Here is a 20,205-nt window from a genome sequence, read left to right on the forward strand (position 1 = left end):
CCATGCCAGAGTCCAATGATTTTTGAAAGATCATTATTAACGCTTCTACAATCTCCAATGCTACCTCTTTCAGAACCCTAGGGTGCAGTTCATCTGGTCCGGGTAACTTATGTACCCTCAGGTATTTCAGCTTTTTGAGCACATTCTCCCTTGTAATAATAACTGCACTCACTTCTCGTCCCTCACACCCTTCAACATCTGGCATACTGTTATTGTCTTCCACAGCAAAGACTGATGCAAAACACTCATTTAGTTCATCTGCCATCTCCTTGTCCCCCATTATTATTTATCCAGCCTTATTTTCTAGCAGCCCTATATCCACTCTTATCTCTCTTCTATTTTTTACACACTTGAAAAAGATTTTATTGTCAACTTTGATATTGTTTGCTAGCTTGCTTTCATATTTCAGCTATTCCCTAATGACTCTTTTAGTTGCTCTCTGTAGGTTTTGAAAAGCTTCTCAATCCTCCATCTTCCCACTAATTTTTGCTTTGCTGTATGTCCTCTCTTTTGCTTTTACATTAGCTTTGACTTCCCTTGTCACCCCAGTTGTACTATTTTGCCATTTGAATATTTCTTTGTTATTAATATAACATAGAATAGTACAGCACAGTACAGGCCCTTCGGCCCACAATGTTGTGCCGACCCTCAAACCCTGCCTCCCATATAACCCCACCTTAAATTCCTCCATATACCTGTCTAGTAGTCTCTTAAACTTCACTTTGTTTTTGAAATACATCTATCCTGCACCTTCCTCACTTTTCCCAGAAACTCAATCCATTGTTGCTCTGCTGTCATCCCTGCCAGCATCTCCTTCCAATTTACTTTGGCCAACTCCTCTCTCATACCACTGTAATTTCCTTTACTCTACTGAAATACTGCTATGTCAGACTTTACTTTCTCACTATAAAATTTCATGTTGAACCCAATCATATTGTGATCAATACCTCCTAAGGGTTCTTTTACCTTAAGCTCTCTAATCACATCCGGTTTATGACATAACACCCAATCCAATATAGCTGATCCCCAGTAGGCTCAATGACAAATTGCTTTAAAAAGCCATTTCGTAGGTATTCAACAAACTTATTCTCTTGAGATCCATTACCAAGCTGACCTTCCCAATCGATCTACATGTTAAAGTCTCCCATGACTATCATAACATTGCCCTTTTGACACGCCTTTTCTATTTCCCTTTGTAATCTGTGGTCCACCTCCTAGCTACTGTTGGGAGGCCTGTATATAACTGCCATTAGGGTCCTTTTACCCTTGCAGTTCCTTAACTCAACCCACCAGGATTCAATGTCTTCCAATCCTATGTCACATCTTTCCACTGATTTGATGCCATTCTTTACCAACAGAGCCACGTCACCCATTCTGCCTACCTTCCTATCCCTCCGATACAATGTGTAACCTTGGACATTCAGCTCCCAGCTACAACCATCCTTCAGCCATGATTCAGTGATGGCCACAACATCCTACCTGGCAATCTGTAATAGTGCAACAAGATCATCCACCTTATTTCTTATACTCTGTGCATTGAGATATAACACTTTGAATACTTTCTTGATTCTGCATCTCTAATGCTCTGATACTCACCCTGCTGGCTGCAATTACATCCCGTCACCTGCCTGCCCTTCCTGACAGTCTGAATGCATGCTATCTTTGCTTTTTTACCATCCGTCCTATCCCGAGTCCCTTCACTACAGTTCCCAACCCCCAACCAAATTAGTTTAAACCCTCGCCAACAGCTCTCACAAACCTGCCCACAAGAATATCAGTCCCCCTCGGGTTCAGGTGCAACATGTCCTTTTTGTACAGGTCATACCTCCCATGCGACAGCGGCCACACCGCGGGCAACGGCTTCGACAAGCCGGCTAAACCAGGTGAGGGTAGCCGACGGGTCTCAAACCCTCGGTGAGATAGGGAGTTGTCTATCCCAGCATGTGAAGACAGACTCCGGCGGATTGAGCGGACGAGACCCATGGAAGGTCCAACGGTCAAGAAGGCGGTCTCTGCAAGCGTGGTGGAACGTGTAGAGCAGGACAAGACACAGAAGACGTCCTGGTCATCCACTGCGCCTAGTCCCATCTCCAGCCGTCTCGACTCTGTCTTGCCACTGGATCCAGATGGGAATTGGGAAGAGAGAGTGAGGCTGATGCTGCGCAACTCTCCCTCACTTAAATCCAAATCACGCGCTAGTCTCGATACCATCATCATCATAATGGTGTCGAGGTCCTTCCTCATTGACGTCGACGATGAGCAAACACATACCTCCCCCAGAAGAGATCCCAATAATCTAAGAACCTGAAGCCCTGCCCTCTGCACCAGCTTCTCAGCCATGCATTTATCTGCCAAATTATCCTGTTTCTACCCTCACTGGTGTGCGGCACAGGTAGCAATCCAGAAATTACTACCCTGGTGGTCCTGCTTCTCAGCTTTCTGCCTAGCTCTCTGAATTCTCTCTTTAGAATCTCTTTGCTTTTCCTCCCTATGTCACTGATACCAACACGTACCAAGTCACCTGGCGGCTTTCCCTCCCCCTCCCCCTCCAAAATGCTGTGGACACGATCCGAGGCATCCCTGACTCTGGCACCTAGGAGGCAACATACTATCCGGGTGCCCTGCTCACGTCCACAGAATCTCCTGTCTGCTCCTCTGACTACTGAGTCCCCTATCGTTACTGCTCCCCTCTTCTCCCCTTTTCCCTTCTGCATCACATACTCGTGCAAAAATATTTCGGCATGGACTAGATGGTCTTTTTCTGTGTTGTAATGCTCTATGACCCTTTATATGCTCTTTAGTTACACCACATATCACTTCTCAAAAGAAGTGCAATCAATGTGTCAATCTCCTTTGCACAAAACGATGTCGACTTAGCCTAACAACTTTTAATATTTCTAATGGCCCTGTTTTACTGGCAATTTCAGGGCACCACAGTAGCACAGCAGTTAGTGCAATGTTATTATAGCTCGGGGGCATCAGACTTTGTTCATTGCTGGCATCCTCTGCAAGGAGTCTTTCTACGTTCTCCAAATGGAATGCATGGGTTTTCTCCGAGTGCTTCGGTTTCCTCCCACGGTCCAAAGATGTACCAGGTAGGTTAACTGGCCATTGTAAATTGTCCCATGATTACATTGGGATGAAATCGGGGTTGTCTGGCGTTGCTGGGTGGTACGGTTCGAAGGGCTGTAAGGATCTATTCTGCGCTGTACCTCTAAATCAGGGGCTCTGAACCCGGGTTCCACAGATCCTTTGGTTAATGGTCTGAGTCCAAGGGATAAAAAGGTTAGGAACCCCTGCTCTAAATAAAACAAATCTTTTTTTTTGCATCCCTTTCTCTGCAACACATTTAGCCAACTTGGCTGTAGCTTCCCACTTCTGCTCTTTTTTTAAAAAAATCGAGGAGCTAGTCTCTATTCTCCAAACCAATGGAACCTTAATAAATTCTAGAACATTAAACTCAATGTATCAGCAATCTACAAGCTCTGGATTTCCAGCAGCTGCAGAACCTTTTGTGTTAACAATCTACAAACCAATTCTTTCAAGATCCTAGAATTTGCAATGTTACTCGTATCCAGAAATGTGAAAACTGAGGCAACAGACCTATTGTTCCTGTTAAAAAATTGCTCCCAAACATTGTATTCCCAAAATCAATTTGGACTTTTGGGGGGAAAAGTATTTTTCCACTGTTTTCTTGATGTTCCATGCCTAAACATTGTGAGACTCTGCAATGAGGCAACTGCAGAGAAACATAATGGCATGCAAATCCCAGGACAACCATCTGCACAGGGAATAATTCCTCCTTCTGGCTCTACCTAGCCCTACAATTCTTGAAACAGCTTTCCCTTATTTCATTTAAAAATTCCTAGGATAGAGAAAGTGGCACAACAGCAGCTATATCTCTTAGAGAGTTGGGCAGATTTGGTATGTCACCAAAGACACTCACAAATTTCTACTGATGTACCGTGGAGAGCAATTTAGCTGGCTGTACCACCGTCTGGTATGGGGCAGGGGTGGCTACTGCAGAGGATTGAAAGAGGCTGCAGAGAATTGTAAACTCCGTCAACTTCATCATGGCCACCAGCCTCCATAGCATCCAGGACATCTTCAAGGAGCGATGCTTGACAAAGGAGGCATCCATCACGAAGGACCCCCCCCCCACCCCATTACCCAAGACATGCCCTCTTCTCATTGCTACCATCAGGAGGGAGGTAGAGGTGCCTGAAGGAGAGGCTGTCCCCTTCCCAGTATTTCAACCTCTGGAGTATCTGCTCCACTCCCCCCTAGGATCCCAAGCACAGTGAGATACACACATACATACACATGCATACAGTAATTCACAGATTTATTATGTATTGCATTGTACTGCTTGCACAGTAACAACATATACTGGTGATATTAAACCTGATTCTGAGATCATCTGTCCACTGTAAAGACAAAGGAGCAGAAGTCAGCCATTCGGCCCATCCAGTCTGCTCCGCCATTTTATCATGAGCTGATCCATTCTCCCATTTAGTCCCACTCCCCCGCCTTCTCACCTTAACCTTTGATGCCCTGGCTACTCAGATACCTATCAATCTCTGCCTTAAATACACCCAATGACTTGGCCTCCACTGCTGCCTGTGGCAACAAATTCCATAGATCCACCACCCTCCAACTAAAAAAATTTCTCGCATTTCTGTTCTGAATGGGCGCCCTTCAATCTTTAAGTCATGCCCTCTTGTACTAGACTCCCCCATCATGGGAAACAACTTTACCACATCCACTCTGTGAATGCCTTCCAACATTCGAAATGTTTCTTTGAGGTCTCCCCTCATTCTTCTAAACTCCAAGGAATACAGTCCAAGAGCGGACAAACGTTCCTCATATGTTAACCCTCTCATTCCCGGAATCAATCTAGTGAATCTTCTCTGTACCCTCTCCGTCAGCACATCCTTTCTTAAATAAGGAGACCAAAACTGCCCACAGTACTCCAAGTGGGGTCTCACCAGCACCTTATAGAGCCTCATCATCACATCACTGCTCCTATACTCTATTCCTCTGGAAATGAATGCCAACACTGCATTCGCCTTCTTCACTACTGACTCAACCTCGAGGTTATGATGAGATCAAGGGTGTGATGAGATCAAGGGGATGGAGGTTATTGGAGGGCGGGCAGATAAAGACTTGCTTGGGGTTAAAAGTAGATATACAGTTATGCCATTTGGCCCGTTATCTCTATGCAAGCCATCACAGTCGTCTAGACTGATCCCACCCATCTGCATTAATTCCATGTGTCCCTGTGTCCTGCTCGTTCGTAATTAAGAACACCCGAGCCTGATACTTGAAGATGACAACTTGAAATGACTGACTTCAGGATCGAGGAGTTATAGAATGGGGCATGCAAAAAGTTAGCCTTTAGCACATCAGATGGGGCAATGGTACAAAGAAGAGCAGTAAGGAGACACACAGGAAGAAATACGGGGGTGAGGAGGGGATGCGGATGGGGGCAAAGCCGGCGTTACCCTCCAATTCTCCGCTCCTCCTCACTGAGGTCTTTCCTCCCCTCTCGTCCCCGACCTCTATTCACTGCGGGCGCCGTGTGTTCCTCGGCAGTCCGCCAGAAGTACCAGAGCTCCCCGGCCCGGAGGCCTCCTACCTGCTGGAGCGGTGACGGCCACTCTCCCGCTCCCACCGGCAGATCCCCCTCTCCCCGGCTCCAGCACAAACTTTGCGGGCGGCGGTGCAACGTCACCACGTAACACTCGCGCAGCGCGTCTGCGCTCGACTGCTTTCGTCATCACGCAGAATCAATCAACCTCTTCTCCCTACCTCCCCACCCACCTCCTGTCATTCCCCCTCCACTCCCCCTCCCTCCCTCCCCTCTCCCCTCTCCCCTCTCCCCTCTCCCTCCCTCCCCTCTCCCCTCTCCCCCCTCCCCTCTCCCCCCTCCCCTCTCCCCTCTCCCCTCTCCCCTCTCCCTCCCTCCCCTCTCCCTCCCTCCCCTCTCCCCTCTCCCCCCTCCCCTCTCCCCTCTCCCCCCTCCCCTCTCCCCTCTCCCCCCCTCCCCTCTCCCCTCTCCCTCCCTCCCCTCTCCCCTCTCCCCTCTCCCCTCTCCCTCCCCTCTCCCCTCTCCCCTCTCCCTCCCCTCCCCTCTCCCCTCTCCCTCCCTCCCCTCTCCCCTCTCCCCTCCTCTCATTCCCCCTCCACCTCCTTCCTTTCCAACCGTCTCCTGCCCCCCTCTCCCTCCCCACCCACCTCCTGTCATTCCCCCTCCACTCCCCTCTCCCTCCCTCCCCTTCCTCCCCTTTCCCCTCCTCTCATTCCCCCTTCCTTTCCAACCATCTCCTGCCCCCTCTCCCTTCACCCCCACCTCCTTCATTCCCCCTCCACTCCCTTCCTTTCCAACCATCTCCTGTCCTTCCCCTCTCCCTCCCTCCCCACCCACCTCCTGTCATTCCCCCTCCACTCCCTTCCTTTCCAACCGTCTCCCTCCCCTCCCACCTCCTGTCATTCCCCCTCCACTCCCCTCTCCCTCCCTCCCCTTCCTCCCCTCTCCTCTCATTCCCCCTCCACATCCTTCCTTTCCAACCGTCTCCTGCCCCCGTCTCCCTCCCCTCCCACCTCCTTCATTCCCCCTCCACTCCCTTCCTTTCCAACCATCTCCTGTCCTTCCCCTCTCCCTCCCTCCCCACCCACCTCCTGTCATTCCCCCTCCACTCCCTTCCTTTCCAACCGTCTCCTGTCTCTCCCCTCTCCCTCCCTTCTCCCCCCTCCTCCTTCTCCCCTTTCTCCCCTTCCCTTCTCCTTCTCTCCTAATCCCCCTATTTCTCCAACCTCCCCCTCTTTCCAACATCCCACCTTTCTCCAAACTCCCTCCCACCACTCTCCAACCCCCAGCCTCTCTCCAACCACTCTCCAGCCTCTCTCCCACCTCTCTCCAAGCTCCAACCTCTTGCAAGAGCATCAGGACTAGGGCTGCCAGATTGGGCAGCAGCTTCTTCCCTCAGGCTGTGAGACTAACGAATGCCCTGTCACCACAGAGGTCTCGTTACTAGGACAGCGAGCTTTTTGCTGTTTACTGTTTACCTGTGCTGCGCACTTCACGTGTATTTTGAATTAGATTTTAACTTATTTGTGGTAGTGTTTTATGTGCAGTCACACAGATATATGTTTTGTGGGTGCACTGTAGTCCAGAGAATGGCTGTATAGTCAGACGAAAATAAACACAAACTTGAACTTGCAGAAGTATATCTTTGCACAGATGCTATGAAGAGCTTTCCTTACAGCAGGTGCAACACAGGTACATAAGCAATATGGGGCTGCACAGTAAAGTAGCAGTTAGTCTGTAAGGAGTTTTAACTTTCTCCCCATCGCCGTGTGGGCTTCCTTTGAGTGCTCCGGTTTCCTTCCACCGGTTGGTAGGATAATTGACCATTGTAAATTGTCCTGTGATGATGCTGGGAAGAAATCAGGGGATCTCTGCATGGTGTGGCTGGAAGGACCATGCTGTATCTTAATAAATAAATAAATATTCACAGGTAACATAAATTATACTTAACGTTTACAAGGAAGAGCACAATCAGAACAGAACTAGTCCATTTCATTGCAAAGTGATCAAACTAGCCTTAGTATCACTAAACTTTATTGATTAGGGATTTGCCAGTTGCTTGAAGGGAAATTGCTATCCTTAACTGTGTGGTGTGGGACCTCAGGCCTCTGTAGCTCCTGACCAGTCAGGAATGTTCACACCGTGACCCTGTTAATCCAAAAGGAGACTAATCCTGACATTATGTGCCAGACCAAGTGATCCAGTGGGTGGTAAAAGGATAAACCCTCTGCCCACTGGAAATCATGAAAATCGTTAGCCACAACATCGAAGGCTTCAGCCACAGTAAAGCAGAAATCCTGGGAAACTTAAAACTGGACATCTCGTGCATGCAAGAAACTCATAGGCTGAACAACCGACCCTATGTCATAGTCATAGTCATACTTTATTAATCCCGGGGGGAAATTGGTTTTCATTACAGATGCACCATAAATAATAAATAGTAATAGAACCATAAATAGTTAAATAGTAATATGTAAATTATGCCAGTAAATTATGAAATAAGTCCAGGACCAGCCTATCGGCTCAGGGTGTCTGACCCTCCAAGGGAGGAGTTGTGAAGTTTGATGGCCACAGGCAGGAATGACTTCCTATGACGCTCTGTGCTGCATCTCGGAGGAATGAGTCTCTGGCTGAATGTACTCCTGTGCCCACCCAGTACATTAGGTAGTGGATGGGAGACATTGTCCAAGATGGCATGCAACTTGGACAGCATCCTCTTTTCAGACACCACCGTCAGAGAGTCCAGTTCCATCCCCACAACATCACTGGCCTTACGAATGAGTTTGTTGATTCTGTTGGTGTCTGCTACCCTCAGCCTGCTGCCCCAGCACACAACAGCAAACATGATAGCACTGGCCACCACAGACTCGTAGAACATCCTCAGCATTGTCCGGCAGATGTTAAAGGACCTCAGTCTCCTCAGGAAATAGAGACGGCTCTGACCCTTCTTGTAGATAGCCTCAGTGTTCTTAGACCAGTCCAGTTTATTGTCAATTCGTATCCCCAGGTATTTGTAATCCTCCACCATGTCCACACTGACCCCCTGGATGGAAACAGGGGTCACCGGTACCTTAGCTCTCCTCAGGTCTACCACCAGCTCCTTAGTCTTTTTCACATTAAGCTGCAGATAATTCTGCTCACACCATGTGACAAAGTTTCCTACCGTAGCCCTGTACTCAGCCTCATCTCCCTTGCTGATGCATCCAACTATGTGCCAGGAATGCACTTGGCTATTGACACCCCGAGCCAAGCTTGTAGAAGGGCAATGTTTGTAAAAGATAAATCTATAGTAATGAGCACAGCAAACATCCAAGCTGGCTCAATGGAACTTCTGAAAGTTGAAACAAAACACATAAGTATCATCTCGGTCTACAAATCCCCTAATGAATCATTCATGTGGCCACCTAACCTAGATCTCCAGGACAAAATGTACCTCATTATTGGTGACTTTAATAGCCATAGCACCAAATGGGGATATGAAGATGATGATGTAAATGGAGAAGTTGTACCATGGGCTCTAAACAACAGCCTTGAGTGAGTCAAAGAACACCCCTACCTTCACAAGTGCCAGATGGAGCAAAGGATACAACCCAGACCTTGCCTTTGTTACCTCGGCAAGCTCCAACCTCTTCGCACGAACAGTCCTCCAACATATACCCAAATCCCAACACTGTCCTGTCGAGGTAGAATCCCTTGCCGCTCTGAGACCTGTACCATCAAAGTACCAACCAAGACTTAACCCGAGAAAAGCGAATTGGACATCTTTCACAGAATCCCTTAATCAACTTATCGATACTATACCAACAGAACCTGATCGTTCTGATGAAATTATCTGACTAATTTGGAAAGCAGCGCAGCAGAACATACCTCGAGGCTACAGAACCAAATATATTCAGGGATTGACTCGTGATATCAAGCAAAGTTATGATGAGTATGTCAACTTATACTATCAAGATACAATTGAAATGGGAGAGTCAGTTCCGTCCCTACTGAGCCAAAAGAGACAACAGCGTTGGCAGCAACTGATAGAAAACACAGACATGTCCAAGAACAGTAAGAAGGCATGGGCAACCGTTCAGAAACTCAACTCAGACAATAGACCACCACAGAGAATTGCTGTTGTAACACCCAATCAGGTTGCCCACCAACTAATACTAAATGGTCGACCAAATAACAAGGAATGGAGGCAAAAGAAAAAGCAACATCAGGAGATGGAATCAGCTCTCTCAAACGGGAGTAACAACTTCTCACCTCTCACCCTAGAAGAATTAAAGGATGAAGTATCACAGCTAAAATCCACCAAAGCTGCTGGCATAGATGGGATTCTTAATGAATTCCTTAAACATCTTGGACCTTTACTAAGGAGGAGATCTTAAATAGGTTTTTTGCGTCTGTATTTACTAAGGAAACTGGCATGAAGTCTATGGAATTAAGGGAAACAAGTAGTGAGATCATGGAAACTGTACAGATCGAAAAGGAGGAGGTCCTTGCTGTCTTGAGGAAAATTAAAGTGGATAAATCCCCGGGACCTGACAGGGTGTTCCCTCGGACCTTGAAGGAGACTAGTGTTGAAATTGCAGGGGCCTTGGCTGAAATATTTAAAATGTCGCTGTCTACAGGTGAGGTGCCAGAGGATTGGAGAGTGGCTCATGTTGTTCCGTTGTTTAAAAAAGGATCGAAAAGTAATCCAGGAAATTATAGGCCAGTAAATTTAACGTCGGTAGTAGGTAAGTTATTGGAGGGAGTACTAAGAGACAGAATCTACAAGCATTTGGATAGACAGGGACTTATTAGGGAGAGTCAACACGGCTTTGTGCGTGGTAGGTCATGTTTGACCAATCTATTGGAGTTTTTCGAGGAGGTTACCAGGAAAGTGGATGAAGGGAAGGCAGTGGATATTGTCTACATGGACTTCAGTAAGGCCTTTGACAAGGTCCCGCATGGGAGGTTAGTTAGGAAAATTCAGTCGCTAGGTATGCATGGAGAGGTGGTAAATTGGATTAGACATTGGCTCAATGGAAGAAGCCAGAGAGTGGTGGTAGAGAATTGCTTCTCTGAGTGGAGGCCTGTGACTAGTGGTGTGCCACAGGGATCAGTGCTGGGTCCATTGTTATTTGTCATCTATATCAATGATCTGGATGATAATGTGGTAAATTGGATCAGCAAGTTTGCTGATGATACAAAGATTGGAGGTCTAGTAGACAGTCAGGAAGGTTTTCAGAGCCTGCAGAGGGACTTGGACCAGCTGGAAAAATGGGCTGAAAAATGGCAGATGGAGTTTAATACTGACAAGTGTGAGGTATTACACGTTGGAAGGACAAACCAAGGTAGAACATACAGGGTTAATGGTAAGGCACTGAGGAGTGCAGTGGAACAGAGGGATCTGGGAATACAGATACAAAATTCCCTAAAAGTGTCGTCACAGGTAGATAGGGTCGTAAAGAGAGCTTTTGGTACATTGGCCTTTATTAATCGAAGTATTGAGTATAAGAGCTGGAATGTTATGATGAGGTTGTATAAGGCATTGGTGAGGACGAATCTGGAGTATTGTGTTCAGTTTTGGTCACCAAATTACAGGAAGGATATAAATAAGGTTGAAAGAGTGCAGAGAAGGTTTACAAGGATGTTGCCGGGACTTGAGAAACTCAGTTACAGAGAAAGGTTGAATAGGTTAGGACTTTATTCCCTGGAGTGTAGAAGAATGAGGGGAGATTTGATAGAGGTATATAAAATTATGATGGGTATAGATAGAGTGAATGCAAGCAGGCTTTTTCCACTGAGGCAAGGGGATAAAAAAACCAGAGGACATGGGTTAAGGGTGAGGGGGGAAAAGTTTAAAGGGAACATTAGGGGGGGGCTTCTTCACACAGAGAGTGGTGGGAGTATGGAATGAGCTGCCAGACGAGGTGGTAAATGCGGGTTCTTTTTTAATATTTAAGAATAAATTGGACAGATACATGGATGGGAGGTGTATGGAGGGATATGGTCCGTGTGCAGGTCAGTGGGACTAGGCAGAAAATGGTTCGGCACAGCCAAGAAGGGCCAAAAGGCCTGTTTCTGTGCTGCAGTTTCTATGGTTCTATGGTTCTAAAAGCACTCCACTGGCTTCTGTCCCTTTTTAACTGTTGCCGAAGATCATTAAAAATACCTAAAAAGTAGAGAAGAGCCAAAGTTGTTGCTCTCCTAAAACCCAATAAAGACCCCAACATTCCAAAAAATTACAGACCGATTTCCTTGCTTTGCACCCTCTATAAACTCTACGAGAGACTCATACTGAAAAGAATATCCCCCTTAGTCAAAGATCTCCTAACACCAGACCAAGCCGGGTTCAGGCCAGGCCGCTCTTGCTGAGGTCAAGTCCTGAACTTAACCCAGTGTATTGAGGATGGCTTTGAAATGTGACAAATTACAGGGGCAGTATTCATTGAGTTAACAGCAGCATACGACATTGTGAATCACAGAGGCCTTCTACTGAAATTATCTAAAATGTTAAAGAATGAAACCACAGTCAAAGTAATAAGAAGCCTCCTAGAAAATCGTAGATTTTATGTAGAAATGAATGAAATTAAGAGCAGATGGCGTCCACAAAAGAACGGACTACCACAGGGATCAGTCCTGTCACCTCTACTATTTAATGTTTACACAAATGACCAACCAACCTTTCCTAACACGCGCAGGTTTATCTACGCAGACGACCTATGCATAGCAACACAAGCTAACTCCTTCCAAGAAGTTGAAGTACGACTTACAGCAGTCCTCGAAGCAATGAAGCAGTATTATGAAAAATGGTCTCTGAACCCAGATCCATCAAAAACTCAGGTGTGTGCATTCCACCTGAGGAATCGAGAAGCAGCTCGGAAACTCAAGATCTTCTGGTGTGAGAAGGAGCTCGAACACCATCCGACTCCAATTTACCTGGGCGTAACACTGGATAGGACGCTCTCATTTGCCACCCATATCCAAAAACTCTGAGGGAAGGTTGGCTCTCGCAGTTCTCTCTTGTAGGCACGAAATGGGGAGCTAATGCTCACACACTTAGATCAACTGCCCTAGCGCTCTGCTATGCACCTGCAGAGTACTGTGCATCTGTGTGGGGCGGATCAGCCCATGCGAAGAAAATAGACCCATTGTTTAACGAAGCCTGCCGAATAATCACGGGCACACTGCGCCCCACACCCACTAACATCATTTACAGACTTGCAGGCATTGCTCCCCCAGAGATCCAAAGACACACTACAACAAAAATTGAAAAAGGTAAACAGAACTCGGATCCACGGCACCCACTACATCATCATGTGCCAGTTTCCAGCCGCCTAAAATCGAGGAAAAGCTTTGCTACAGTGGAGGAACTACCGCACGGAACATCCCCCCAAACATACAGGATTGACCTCTGGCAACAAACAGAAGCCAGAATCCCACCAAACAATACAGTGCAAGACCCCACAGAAATGTTAACAGACGGGGCACTGCTTGACAGACGGAAGTGGGGCACTCTCAACAGAGCGAGAGCGGGAGTTTGTAGGACGGGAAACAATATGGTGAAGTGGGGTTTAAAGACCAGCGAATCCTGTGAAAGGGTGCAGAACGTTAAACACGTTCTGCGCAACTGCCCACTCTCACCTGATTTAGCTGACACTGACCTGCTCAACATCAACCAAACAACACTATTACTTTATTACTTTTATTACTTTATGACCTTATTGTCGCCAAACAATTGATACTAGAGCGTACAATCATCACAGCGATATTTGATTCTACGCTTCACGCTCCCTGCATTACAAATCGATAGTCCAACTGACATTCAGCGAGATGTTGCTGTGACAGCACTCAGCCGGGTGTTCTATCTCACTTCAGCAAGACCCCGAGACATAGACTTTACTTAACAAGTGCCGGTGCCTGCATGAAAGACATTACCATCAGCTTTGTACTTGTACTTGAGTGTTGGATATGACAAGCCATGTTCCAACTATTTTGTCTGCAGGAGGACTCCAGTGAAGTCGGTTTGATCTCTCTGCTCACTGATCATTCCAGAGGTTTGTATTGAATTCATCCAGCAGGATTACCAAGAGGGTGCAGCATGCAAAAAGGCTATTTGGCCCATCTACTTCACGCTATCCACCAAGCATCCATTTTTACACTAATCCTATCCTAGCCCAATTTTGTTCCTCACATATTCCCATCCACTTCCCTTAGATTCTACCATTCACCTATACAATTTGAAAAGTGCCTGTCTAACCTACCAACCCATACATTTTTGAGATGTGGGAGCCAGGTTCCCTCTAATTTTCTTCACTGCTGCGCAGACCAACCATTGCATGGAGCAGAAAATATTTACATGGCCTGAAAACTGTATGGGACTTCAAATGTTTTTTTTGTAATATGCACACCATGAATATTTAGAATGAAAAGTGAATAATCACATATTTATTCAGAATGCAGCACAGATTAGACCCAACCGGAAGGCCTTTGACTAAGTGCCGCACATGAGGCTGCCTAGCAAGATAAGAGCCCGTGGAATCACAGGGTAGCAAGGGTGGAACATTGGCTGGTCGGCAGAAAACAGAGAGTGGGAATAAAGGGATCCTATTCTGGCTGGCTGCCAGTTACCAGTGGAGTTCCACAGGGGTCGGTGTTGGAACCGCTGCTTTTTACGAGATAGTTCAATGATTTGGACTATGGTATTAATGGATTTGTGGCTAAGTATGCCAATGGTACAAAGATAGGTGGAGGAGTGGGTAGTGCTGAGGAAACAGAGAGCCTGCAGAGAGACTTAGATAGTTCAGGGGAATGGGTAAAGAAGTGGCAAATAAAATACAATGTTGCAAAGTGTATGATCATGCACTTTGGTGGAAGAAGTAAATGAGCAGACTATGATTTAGATGGGGAGAGAATTCAAAATGCAAAGATGCAAAGGGACTTGGGGGCCCTTGTGCAGGATACCCTAAAGGTTAACCTCCAGGTTGAGTCAGTGGTGAAGAAGGTGAATGCAATGTTGGCATTCATTTCTAGAGGTACAGAATGTAAGAGCAGGGACGTGATGTTGAGACTCTATAAGGCACTCGTGAGACCACATGGAGTATTGTGTGCAGTTCTGGGCTCCTTAATTTAGAAAGGATACACTGACGTTGGAGAGGGTTCAGAGAAGATTAACCAGAATGATTCCAGGAATGAAAGGGTTACTTATGAGGAACGTCTGGCAGCTTTTGGGCTGTATTCCCTGGAGTTCAGGAGAATGAGGGCTGGCTGGTGGCGCAATGGCATCAGCGCCGGACTCCGGAGCGAAGGCTCCCGTGTTCGAATCCAAGTCAGGCCACCCCTCGAGCACGCTTTCCATCCGTGCCGGGTTGAGCGTCGAGCTAGCCACTCAACCTCATAAAAAACAGGGGCTGAGTGAGGAATGTTCATATTGTGACCCGGTTAATCCTGACCAATCCTGACACCACGCGCCAGACAAGAATGGCTGACTGTCTGGTGCGACACACTTGAAAAAGGAGAATGGGGGGATCTCATAGAAACATTCCAAATGTTAAAAGGCCTGAACAGATTAGATATGGCAAAGTTATTTCCCATGGTAGGGGAGTCTAGGACAAGAGGGCACGACATCAGGATTGAAGGACGTCCATTTAGAAGCGAGACGTAGAGAAATTACTTTAGTCAGAGGGTGGTAAATCTGTGGATTTTGTTGCCGCAAGCAGCTGTGGAGACCAAGTCACTGGGTGCATTTAAGGCAGAGATAGATAGGTTCTTGATTAGCCAGGGCATCAAAGGGTATGGGGAGAAGGCAGAGGAGTGGGGATGACTGGAAGAATTGGATCAGCCCATGATTGAATGGTGGAGCAGACTCAATGGGCCGAGTGGCCTACTTCTGCTCCTATGTCTTATGGTCAAACCAGTCCTTCATCCTACAACCCCTGACAAACCTGATTAAATCTAACCTAATCACGGGACAGTTAACCTGACCAGTCCATCTTTGGACAGGGAAAACTCACACATTCCACAGGGAGGACATACAGACTCCTCACAGGATGGCACCGGAATTGAACTCTGTACTCCGGAATGCCCCATGTCGCACTAACCACTATGCCACAGTGGCATCCATTCATTCAGTTTGTTAATTGAAGGATATAATGAGAGGACAACAAAGAAAGTCTTTCACGTTTCGTGAGCTTTTCCAGGCTGCGTCTAATTCCAGCCCCACAGCAATAATGGTTATGTGTGTGGGAGCATTTCAGATACTGCAAGGCCCTGCACCCATGCAGCTTCGAGGGAACAGTGTGTGGGAGTAAACCAGCGTCCCCACAGGAATATCAAATGATTTATCGGGATGACGTACCAACTCCATACAGAGAGCACCTGAGGTCAGGATTAACACTGGTCTCTGGAGTAGTGAGGCAGCAACTCACCAAGCTGAGGTACGCTGGCCCGCAGCTTGTCTTCCTCGGCATCCTGGGCCAGGGTTTCCTTAAAGGGACAAATAGAATTTCTCCTTGGCATCGCCTGAGCTTCCAGGGTTGGGAGCAAACGCACTAATGGCCTGTTTCTGCATTACTGCCACTGTGTTGTGTCCATGTGTCCAAAGCCCTGAAACTCCTCTTATCTACAGTCCCTCTTCATTTCAGAATCAAATCAGGTTCAACATCACTGGCATACAATATGTCATGAAATTTATTGTTATGTGGCAGCAATACTTTACAATGCACACTAAAAAATTGTAAATTACAGTAGTTATCTATTCAGTGCCTATAAAAGGTATCACACCGCGCCCCCCCCCCAGAAGTTTTCATGTTTTATTGTTTTACAACATTGAATCACGATGGCTTTTTTGACACTGGTCAACAGAAAAAGACTCTTTTGTGTCAACGTGAAAACAAATCTTCACAAAGTGATCTCAATTAATTACAACCGTAAAACACAGAATAATTCATTGCATAAGTATTCACCTCCTTTAATATGACACACCAAATCAACACTTGTGCAGACAAATGGTTTTAGAATTCACATAATTAATTAAATGGAGATCACCTGTGTGCAGTCAAGGTGTTTCGATTGATTGTAGTAAAAATACCCCTGTATCTGGAAGGTCCAACTGCTGGTGAGTCAGTATCCCGGCAAAAACTACACCCCGAAGACAAAAGAACACCCCAAGCAACTCCACAAAAAGGTTATTGGAAAGCACAAGTCAGGAATTGGATACAAGAAAATTTCCAATTCATTGAATATCCCTTGGAGTACAGTTAAGTCAAACATCAAGAAATGGAAAGATATGGAACAGCTGTAAAAGGGCTGTTCACTCACGATCCCCATGCAATCTGACAGAGCTTGAGCAGTTTTGTATTGCAGAAAAATTACAGTGTCCAGATGTGCAAAGTTGATGGAGACCTATCCACACAGATTCAAAGCTGTAATTGCTGCCAAAGGTGCATCTACTAAATACTGGCTTGAAGGGGATGCAATCAATTATTTTGTGTTTTGTGTTTGTAATTAATTTAGATCACTTTGTAGAGATCTGTTTTCACTTTGACATGGAAGAGTCTTTTTCTGTAGATCAGTGTCAAAGAAAGCCAAATTAAATCCATTGTGATTCAATGTTGTAAAACAATAAAACATGAAAACTTCCAAGTGGGTGAATACTTTTTATAGGCACTGTGTATATATTAAAAAAGTTAAATAAATAGTGCAAAAAAAGAAAAAGGAATAGTAGTTCATGGGTTCAATGTCCATTCAGAAATCTGATGGTAGAGGTGAAGAAGCTGTTCTTGAATCATTGAGTGTGTGCCTTCAGACCCCTGCACCTCCTCCCTGATGGTAGCAATGAGAAGGGGGCATGTCCCGGATGGTGGGGATCTTTACTAATGGGTGCCACCTTTTTGAGACATCACTCTTTGAAGATACCCTGGATGCTGGGGAGGCTTGTGACAATAATGGAGCTGACTGAGTTCACAACTTTCTGCAGCTTATTTCAATCCTGTGCAGTCACCCTTCCCCATACCAAATGGTAATGCAGCCATTTAGAATGCTCTCCACAGTAGATCCGTAGAAATTTGCGAGTGTCTTTGGTGACATACCAAATCTCCTGAAACTCCTAATGAAATATAGACACTGGCATGCCTTCTCTGTAATTGCATCGATATGCTGGGCCCAGGTTAGATCCTCAGAGATGTTGACACCTAGGAACTCGAACATTTAAATAATAATCTGCCTTTTAACCATTTACTAAAGTGTGTGAACACACACATTCCACATTAAGCTCCATCATGTTTCCAATAGTCCAGGGCCAGAGGGCACAACCTTAGAATAGAATGACGTCCCTTTAGAACAGAGATTTTCTTTATCCAGAGGATTGTGAATCTGCGGAATTCAGTCCACAGATGGCTGTGCGGGCCAAGTCATTGGGTGCATTTGGAGCAGAAATTGATACGTAAGTGTGTTAAAGGTTATGGAGAAGACGAGAATGGGCTTGGGAAGGAATAACAAACTAGCCATAAGCAGACTCGATGGGTTGAGTCATCTAATTCTGTTCTTATGGTCTGATAGGAGTCCCAGAGGTGGAGCAGGAAGCAGAAACACTGAACTGGAGGAACCAGTTCCAGTGGTCTCACACTCTTCTGAGAAAAAGGGAAAGAAAATTGAACAGGTAGGACATTAAAGTGTGTCGGAAGCAAAAGGAGAGTGGTATGTAATAGAGGAGGAGCAGATATTAAGGAGGTTTCCAGAAAGAGAAGAGAGGTCAATTAGCCTGCAAGGGAACCACCTCAGAATAGAGGGACATCCATTTAGAATGGAGATGGGGAGGAATTTCTTTATCCAGAGGGTGGTGAATCTAAGGAATTAGTTGCCACTGACAAGTCATTGGGGATACAGTATTTCAAGCAGAGGTTGATAGGTTCTTGATTAGCCAGGGCATCAAAGATTACAGGGAGAAGGCAGGAGACTGGGGTTGAGCTGGAAAATAAATCAGCCACAACTGAACGGTGGCGCAGGCGCTATCGGCTGAGTGGCCTAATTTTGCTTCCATAACACCTTAAGATAAAGGAGCAGAATTCGGCCATTTGGCCCTATCGAGTCTGCTCCACCATTTCATCACAGCTGATCCAATTTTCTTCTCAGCTCCAATCTTCAACCTTCTCCCTCAATTCTTTCACACCCTGACCAATCAAGAATCTATCTACCTCTGCTTTAAATATACATAAAGACTTGGCCTCCACAGCTGCCTGTGGAAATGAATTCCACTGATTCACCACTCTCTGGCTAAATAAATTCCTCTTCATCTCCATTCTAAATTGACATGCCTCTATTCTGAGCCTGTGTCCTCTGGTTTTAGACCCTCCCACCACAAGAAACATCCTCTCCTCATCCATTCTTTCAAGGCCTTTCACCATTTGATAGGTTTCAATGAGGTCACCCCTCATTCTTCTGAATTCTAGTGAAGACAGGCCAAGAGCCATCACAAGCTCTTCATATGACAAGCTATTCAATCCTGGAAATATTTTTGTGAACCTTCTTTGAACCCTCTCTAGTTTCAGCAGACCCTTTCCAAGATAACGGGCTCAAACTTGCTCACAATACTCCAAGTGAGGCCTCACTAGCACTTTATAAAATTTCAACATTACATCTTTGCTTTTATATTCTAGTTCTCTTGAAATAAATGGGAACATTACATTTGCCTTCCTCACCACAGACTCAACCTGCAAATTAACTTTTAGGGAATCCTGCACAAGAGCTCCCAAGTCCCTTTGCACGTCAGTTTTTTGTATTTTCTCTCCATCCAGCAAATAGTCAACCCTTTTGTTTCTTCTAGCAAAGTGCATGATCACACACTTCCCAACACTGTTTTCCATCTGCCATTTCATTTCCCAGTCTCCTAATCTAAGTCCTTCTGTAGCCTCTCTACTTCCTCAAAACTACCTGCTCCTCCAGCTATCTTCATATTGTCTGCAAACTTTGTAACAAAACCATCAATTCCATCATCCAAATCATTGACATATAATGTAAAAATAATTGGTCCCAACACTAGTCACCGGCAGCCAACTAGAAAAGGCTCCCTTTATTCCCACTCTTTGCCTCCTGTCAATCTGCCACTGCTTTATCTGTGCTAGAATCTTTCCTGTAATACCATGGGCTCATAGCTTGTTAACCAGCCTCACATGTGACCCCTTGTCAAAGGCGCTCTGAAAATCCAAATACACAACATCAACTGACTCTCCTTTGTCTATCCTACTCGTTATGTTTTCAAAGAATTCCAACAGATTTGTCAGGAAAGTTTTTCCCTGGAGGAAACTATGCTGACCACAGCCTATTTTATCATGTGCTTCCAAGTAAACTGACACCTCATCCTTAATAATCGACTTCAACATGTTCCTAACCACTGAGGTCAGACTAACTGGCCTATAGTTTCCTTTCTTCTGCCTCTCTCCCTTCTTGAAGTGTGGAGTGACATTTATAAATTTCAGTCTTCTGGAACCATTCCAGAATCTAGTGATTCTTGAAATATCATTACTAACGCCTCCACAATCTCTGCAGCCATCTCTTTCAGAACTCTGGGATGTACACCATCTGTTCCAAGTGACTTATCTACCTTCAGACCTTTCAGTTTCCCAAGACCCTTCTCTCTAGTT

At 45.8% G+C, this 20,205-nt stretch overlaps 1 protein-coding gene across 7 annotated transcripts in view; it reads right to left on the bottom strand.

Moving 5' to 3' along the window:
- reck (reversion-inducing-cysteine-rich protein with kazal motifs) overlaps window positions 1-5,732 on the bottom strand; it is a 206,482-nt gene extending 200,750 nt beyond the window's left edge. For 5 of the 7 annotated variants that reach the window (XM_063067016.1, XM_063066939.1, XM_063067008.1 and 2 more), the window contains exon 1: window positions 5,639-5,732. The gene's annotated coding sequence lies outside the window, so the exon portion shown is untranslated. The remainder of the gene's footprint in view (window positions 1-5,638) is intronic. The other 2 variants (XM_063066985.1, XM_063067024.1) reach the window with 2 other exon arrangements.
- Window positions 5,733-20,205: the final 14,473 nt, after the last annotated feature.

The sequence above is a fragment of the Mobula hypostoma genome, chromosome 1 (genome assembly GCF_963921235.1).
Source record: "Mobula hypostoma chromosome 1, sMobHyp1.1, whole genome shotgun sequence".
Classification (NCBI taxonomy): Eukaryota; Metazoa; Chordata; class Chondrichthyes; order Myliobatiformes; family Myliobatidae; genus Mobula; species Mobula hypostoma.